The sequence below is a fragment of the Taudactylus pleione genome, unplaced genomic scaffold (assembly GCF_031769625.1).
Source record: "Taudactylus pleione unplaced genomic scaffold, aTauple2 ptg000021l, whole genome shotgun sequence".
Lineage (NCBI taxonomy): Eukaryota > Metazoa > Chordata > Amphibia > Anura > Myobatrachidae > Taudactylus > Taudactylus pleione.
The window spans coordinates 16577501-16585000 of NW_028284423.1; the positions used below are offsets into that span (position 1 = coordinate 16577501).

The following is a 7500-nucleotide window of genomic DNA, read 5'->3' on the forward strand; positions in this document are numbered from 1 at the left end:
CTTATTACAATAACAGTCTGAGTTCAATCACTAATCCCACCAACAGTTCCAGAACCTCAATTTAATTTCTGTCCTTTCTATAGTAATATATTTAGAATAGTATAATATAACTGAACATGAAACATGTGTACTTTAATACTCACCCTCATTGATAATTAAATAAGGAAAAACATCACTTAAATAGTGATACTTTAACATTATAAACTTCCTGATAGCACAGTTAGAGTGGCAGATTTCATTTTTTTTATAGAGATTTTTACAGAAATCTATAATTTATAGAAGGCAAATATAAAGGACCTACCTAGTTTCTCTTAAAAAAGTACTTTCTTTCCCAAATGGTTAAACTGAAGAAGTAGGAGAAGCCTTATTACAATAACAGTCTGAGTTCAATCCCTAATCCCACCAACAGTTCCAGAACCTCAATTTAATTTCTGTCCTTTCTATAGTAATATATTTAGAATAGTATAATATAACTGAACATGAAACATGTGTACTTTAATATTCACCCTCTTTGATAATTAAATAAGGAATTATTAAGCAATTACATTGCAGTATTCTGGAACTGTTGTTGTAATTGGGGGTTGATCTCAGACTGATTTTGCAACTAGGCCATTCAAATTTTTGCATCAAACCTCAATTTTGAACATCTGAGCCCACAAGCCCAAAAATCAAAATGTCCTATTTTATTAGCAATAATTTACTGTTGTCAGCTACTTTTTGAAATAATTTATATAGGTTTGTTACTAAGAATTTGTATTTTCTTAGTTCTGTTTGGTCTCCCAAAATATAAAGTCACAATATGTCCTGATGTCACTATAACTGACCAAATTGGAGCTTTAGATGATCAAAGGTCCCTTTTGAGCATGCTCACAGCTTACACCTATGTGAACTCTGCAATCAAGCCCAGATTAATAACTCCAAAGCATCACCATAAATATACATATTAATTATTTATCCTATAAGACAACATATATAGTACAAACACCTATACTTTCAGACTGCAATGTGAATGTTTTTAAAATCTTGTACGCAATTGGGGGTATAACTCAGTGGTAGAGCATTCGACTGCAGATCGAGAGGTCCCTGGTTCAAATCCAGGTGCCCCCTTTACCAAAATTTTAAAGTGTAAAGGTACTGATTCAATTTGCAGTTTATAGCTAGTTTGAAACTTAAGTACAGGAAAAGCTAACACAAGTAAGAGCAAGAAAACAAAAAAATTGAAACTTTAACATTATATACTTCCTGATAACACAGTTGGAGTGGTAAATTTCATTTTTTTTATAGAAATTTTTACAGAAATCTATAATTTAGAGAAGGCAAATAAAAAGGACCTACCTAGTTTCTCTTATAAAAGTACTTTCTTTCAAAAAATGGTTAAAAATGAAGAAGTAGGAGAAGCCTTATTGCAATATCAGTCTGAGTTCAATCCCTAATCCCACCAACAGTTCCAGAACCTTGATTTAATTTCTGTCCTTTCTATAGTAATATATTTAGAATAGTATAATATAACTGAACATGAAACATGTGTACTTTAATACTCACCCTCATTGATAATTAAATAAGGAAAAACATCACTTAAATAGTGATACTTTAACATTATAAACTTCCTGATAGCACAGTTAGAGTGGCAGATTTCATTTTTTTGATAGAGATTTTTACAGAAATCTATAATTTATAGAAGGCAAATATAAAGGACCTACCTAGTTTCTCTTAAAAAAGTACTTTCTTTCCCAAATGGTTAAACTGAAGAAGTAGGAGAAGCCTTATTACAATAACAGTCTGAGTTCAATCCCTAATCCCACCAACAATTCCAGAACCTTGATTTAATTTCTGTCCTTTCTATTGTAATATATTTAGAATAGTATAATATAACTGAACATGAAACATGTGTACTTTAATACTCACCCTCATTGATAATTAAATAAGGAAAAACATCACTTAAATAGTGATACTTTAACATTATAAACTTCCTGATAGCACAGTTAGAGTGGCAGATTTCATTTTTTTGATAGAGATTTTTACAGAAATCTATAATTTATAGAAGGCAAATATAAAGGACCTACCTAGTTTCTCTTAAAAAAGTACTTTCTTTCCCAAATGGTTAAACTGAAGAAGTAGGAGAAGCCTTATTACAATAACAGTCTGAGTTCAATCCCTAATCCCACCAACAGTTCCAGAACCTCAATTTAATTTCTGTCCTTTCTATAGTAATATATTTAGAATAGTATAATATAACTGAACATGAAACATGTGTACTTTAATACTCACCCTCTTTGATAATTAAATAAGGAATTATTAAGCAATTACATTGCAGTATTCTGGAACTGTTGTTGTAATTGGGGGTTGATCTCAGACTGATTTTGCAACTAGGCCATTCGAATTTATGCATCAAACATTAATTTTGAACATCTGAGCCCACAAGCCCAAAAATCAAAATGTCCTATTTTATTAGCAATAATATACTGTTGTCAGCTACTTTTTGAAATAATTTATATAGGTTTGTTACTAAGAATTTGTATTTTCTTAGTTCTGTTTGGTCTCCCAAAATATAAAGTCACAATATGTCATGATGTCACTATAACTGACCAAATTGGAGCTTTAGATGATCAAAATTCCCTTTTGAGCATGCTCACAGCTTACACCTATGTGAACTCTGCAATCAAGCCCAGATTAATAACTCCAAAGCATCACCATAAATATACATATTAATTTTTTATCCTATAAGACAACATATATAGTACAAACACCTATACTTTCAGACTGCAATGTGAATGTTTTTAAAATCTTGTATGCAATTGGGGGTATATCTCCGTGGTAGAGCATTCGACTGCAGATCGAGAGGTCCCTGGTTCAAATCTGGGTGCCCCCTTTACCAAAATTTTAAAGTGTAAAGGTACTGATTCAATTTGCAGTTTATAGCTAGTTTGAAACTCAAGTACAGGAAAAGCTAACACAAGTAAGAGCAAGAAAACAAAAAAAGTGAAAATTTAACATTATATACTTCCTGATAACACAGTTAGAGTGGTAAATTTCATTTTTTTTATAGAAAATTTACAGAAATCTATAATTTAGAGAAGGCAAATATAAAGGACCTACCTAGTTTCCCTTATAAAAGTACTTTCTTTCAAAAAATGGTTAAAAATGAAGAAGTAGGAGAAGCCTTATTGCAATATCAGTCTGAGTTCAATCCCTAATCCCACCAACAGTTCCAGAACCTTGATTTAATTTCTGTCCTTTCTATAGTAATATATTTAGAATAGTATAATATAACTGAACATGAAACATGTGTACTTTAATACTCACCCTCATTGATAATTAAATAAGGAAAAACATCACTTAAAAAGTGATACTTTAACATTATAAACTTCGTGATAGCACAGTCAGAGTGGCAGATTTCATTTTTTTGATAGAGATTTTTACAGAAATCTATAATTTATAGAAGGCAAATATAAAGGACCTACCTAGTTTCTCTTAAAAAAGTACTTTCTTTCCCAAATGGTTAAACTGAAGAAGTAGGAGAAGCCTTATTACAATAACAGTCTGAGTTCAATCCCTAATCCCACCAATAGTTCCAGAACCTCAATTTAATTTCTGTCCTTTCTATAGTAATATATTTAGTATAGAATAATATAACTGAACATGAAACATGTGTACTTTAATACTCACCCTCTTTGATAATTAAATAAGGAATTATTAAGCAATTACATTGCAGTATTCTGGAACTGTTGTTGTAATTGGGGGTTGATCTCAGACTGATTTTGCAACTAGGCCATTCGAATTTATGCATCAAACATTAATTTTGAACATCTGAGCCCACAAGCCCAAAAATCAAAATGTCCTATTTTATTAGCAATAATATACTGTTGTCAGCTACTTTTTTAAGTAATTTATATAGGTTTGTTACTAAGAATTTGTATTTTCTTAGTTCTGTTTGGTCTCCCAAAATATAAAGTCACAATATGTCCTGATGTCACTATAACTGACCAAATTGGAGCTTTAGATGATCAAAGTTCCCTTTTGAGCATGCTCACAGCTTACACCTATGTTAACTCTGCAATCAAGCCCAGATTAATAACTCCAAAGCATCACCATAAATATACATATTAATTTTTTATCCTATAAGACAACATATATAGTACAAACACCTATACTTTCAGACTGCAATGTGAATGTTTTTAAAATCTTGTACGCAATTGGGGGTATAGCTCAGTGGTAGAGCATTCGACTGCAGATCGAGAGGTCCCTGGTTCAAATCTGGGTGCCCCCTTTACCAAAATTTTAAAGTGTAAAGGTACTGATTCAATTTGCAGTTTATAGCTAGTTTGAAACTTAAGTACAGGAAAAGCTAACACAAGTAAGAGCAAGAAAACAAAAAAAGTGAAACTTTAACATCATATACTTCCTGATAACACATGCAGGAGTGGTAAATTTCATTTTTTTTATAGAAATTTTTACAGAAATCTATAATTTAGAGAAGGCAAATATAAAGGACCTACCTAGTTTCTCTTATAAAAGTACTTTCTTTCAAAAAATGGTTAAAAATGAAGAAGTAGGAGAAGCCTTATTGCAATATCAGTCTGAATTCAATCCCTAATCCCACCAACAATTCCAGAACCTTGATTTAATTTCTGTCCTTTCTATAGTAATATATTTAGAATAGTATAATATAACTGAACATGAAACATGTGTACTTTAATACTCACCCTCATTGATAATTAAATAAGGAAAAACATCACTTAAATAGTGATACTTTAACATTATAAACTTCCTGATAGCACAGTTAGAGTGGCAGATTTCATTTTTTTGATAGAGATTTTTACAGAAATCTATAATTTATAGAAGGCAAATATAAAGGACCTACCTAGTTTCTCTTAAAAAAGTACTTTCTTTCCCAAATGGTTAAACTGAAGAAGTAGGAGAAGCTTTATTACAATAACAGTCTGAGTTCAATCCCTAATCCCACCAACAGTTCCAGAACCTCAATTTAATTTCTGTCCTTTCTATAGTAATATATTTAGAATAGTATAATATAACTGAACATGAAACATGTGTACTTTAATACTCACCCTCTTTGATAATTAAATAAGGAATTATTAAGCAATTACATTGCAGTATTCTGGAACTGTTGTTGTAATTGGGGGTTGATCTCAGACTGATTTTGCAACTAGGCCATTCGAATTTATGCATCAAACATTAATTTTGAACATCTGAGCCCACAAGCCCAAAAATCAAAATGTCCTATTTTATTAGCAATAATATACTGTTGTCAGCTACTTTTTGAAATAATTTATATAGGTTTGTTACTAAGAATTTGTATTTTCTTAGTTCTGTTTGGTCTCCCAAAATATAAAGTCACAATATGTCATGATGTCACTATAACTGACCAAATTGGAGCTTTAGATGATCAAAATTCCCTTTTGAGCATGCTCACAGCTTACACCTATGTGAACTCTGCAATCAAGCCCAGATTAATAACTCCAAAGCATCACCATAAATATACATATTAATTTTTTATCCTATAAGACAACATATATAGTACAAACACCTATACTTTCAGACTGCAATGTGAATGTTTTTAAAATCTTGTATGCAATTGGGGGTATATCTCCGTGGTAGAGCATTCGACTGCAGATCGAGAGGTCCCTGGTTCAAATCTGGGTGCCCCCTTTACCAAAATTTTAAAGTGTAAAGGTACTGATTCAATTTGCAGTTTATAGCTAGTTTGAAACTCAAGTACAGGAAAAGCTAACACAAGTAAGAGCAAGAAAACAAAAAAAGTGAAAATTTAACATTATATACTTCCTGATAACACAGTTAGAGTGGTAAATTTCATTTTTTTATAGAAATTTTTACAGAAATCTATAATTTAGAGAAGGCAAATATAAAGGACCTACCTAGTTTCCCTTATAAAAGTACTTTCTTTCAAAAAATGGTTAAAAATGAAGAAGTAGGAGAAGCCTTATTGCAATATCAATCTGAGTTCAATCCCTAATCCCACCAACAGTTCCAGAACCTTGATTTAATTTCTGTCCTTTCTATAGTAATATATTTAGAATAGTATAATATAACTGAACATGAAACATGTGTACTTTAATACTCACCCTCATTGATAATTAAATAAGGAAAAACATCACTTAAATAGTGATACTTTAACATTATAAACTTCGTGATAGCACAGTCAGAGTGGCAGATTTCATTTTTTTGATAGAGATTTTTACAGAAATCTATAATTTATAGAAGGCAAATATAAAGGACCTACCTAGTTTCTCTTAAAAAAGTACTTTCTTTCCCAAATGGTTAAACTGAAGAAGTAGGAGAAGCCTTATTACAATAACAGTCTGAGTTCAATCCCTAATCCCACCAACAGTTCCAGAACCTCAATTTAATTTCTGTCCTTTCTATAGTAATATATTTAGAATAGTATAATATAACTGAACATGAAACATGTGTACTTTAATACTCACCCTCTTTGATAATTAAATAAGGAATTATTAAGCAATTACATTGCAGTATTCTGGAACTGTTGTTGTAATTGGGGGTTGATCTCAGACTGATTTTGCAACTAGGCCATTCGAATTTATGCATCAAACATTATTTTTGAACATCTGAGCCCACAAGCCCAAAAATCAAAATGTCCTATTTTATTAGCAATAATATACTGTTGTCAGCTACTTTTTGAAATAATTTATATAGGTTTGTTACTAAGAATTTGTATTTTCTTAGTTCTGTTTGGTCTCCCAAAATATAAAGTCACAATATGTCATGATGTCACTATAACTGACCAAATTGGAGCTTTAGATGATCAAAATTCCCTTTTGAGCATGCTCACAGCTTACACCTATGTGAACTCTGCAATCAAGCCCAGATTAATAACTCCAAAGCATCACCATAAATATACATATTAATTTTTTATCCTATAAGACAACATATATAGTACAAACACCTATACTTTCAGACTGCAATGTGAATGTTTTTAAAATCTTGTACGCAATTGGGGGTATAGCTCAGTGGTAGAGCATTCGACTGCAGATCGAGAGGTCCCTGTTTCAAATCCAGGTGCCCCCTTTACCAAAATTTTAAAGTGTAAAGGTACTGATTCAATTTGCAGTTTATAGCTAGTTTGAAACTTAAGTACAGGAAAAGCTAACACAAGTAAGAGCAAGAAAACAAAAAAAGTGAAACTTTAACATTATATACTTCCTGATAACACAGTTGGAGTGGTAAATTTCATTTTTTTTATAGAAATTTTTACAGAAATCTATAATTTAGAGAAGGCAAATATAAAGGACCTACCTAGTTTCTCTTATAAAAGTACTTTCTTTCAAAAAATGGTTAAAAATGAAGAAGTAGGAGAAGCCTTATTGCAATATCAGTCTGAGTTCAATCCCTAATCCCACCAACAGTTCCAGAACCTTGATTTAATTTCTGTCCTTTCTATAGTAATATATTTAGAATAGTATAATATAACTGAACATGAAACATGTGTACTTTAATACTCAC

At 31.1% G+C, this 7500-nt stretch overlaps 5 non-coding genes across 5 annotated transcripts; all 5 read left to right on the plus strand.

Annotated features, from left to right (window-relative positions):
• The first annotated feature begins 1035 nt into the window (after positions 1-1035).
• TRNAC-GCA (transfer RNA cysteine (anticodon GCA)) lies at positions 1036-1107 on the plus strand. The gene has a single exon. It is a non-coding gene; the product is annotated as a tRNA-Cys (tRNA).
• Positions 1108-2797: 1690 nt separating this feature from the next.
• TRNAC-GCA (transfer RNA cysteine (anticodon GCA)) lies at positions 2798-2869 on the plus strand. The gene has a single exon. It is a non-coding gene; the product is annotated as a tRNA-Cys (tRNA).
• Positions 2870-4195: 1326 nt separating this feature from the next.
• TRNAC-GCA (transfer RNA cysteine (anticodon GCA)) lies at positions 4196-4267 on the plus strand. Its single transcript has one exon. It is a non-coding gene; the product is annotated as a tRNA-Cys (tRNA).
• Positions 4268-5595: 1328 nt separating this feature from the next.
• On the plus strand, positions 5596-5667 carry TRNAC-GCA (transfer RNA cysteine (anticodon GCA)). Its single transcript has one exon. It is a non-coding gene; the product is annotated as a tRNA-Cys (tRNA).
• A 1326-nt stretch (positions 5668-6993) lies between these two features.
• On the plus strand, positions 6994-7065 carry TRNAC-GCA (transfer RNA cysteine (anticodon GCA)). The gene has a single exon. It is a non-coding gene; the product is annotated as a tRNA-Cys (tRNA).
• The last annotated feature ends 435 nt before the right edge of the window (positions 7066-7500 follow it).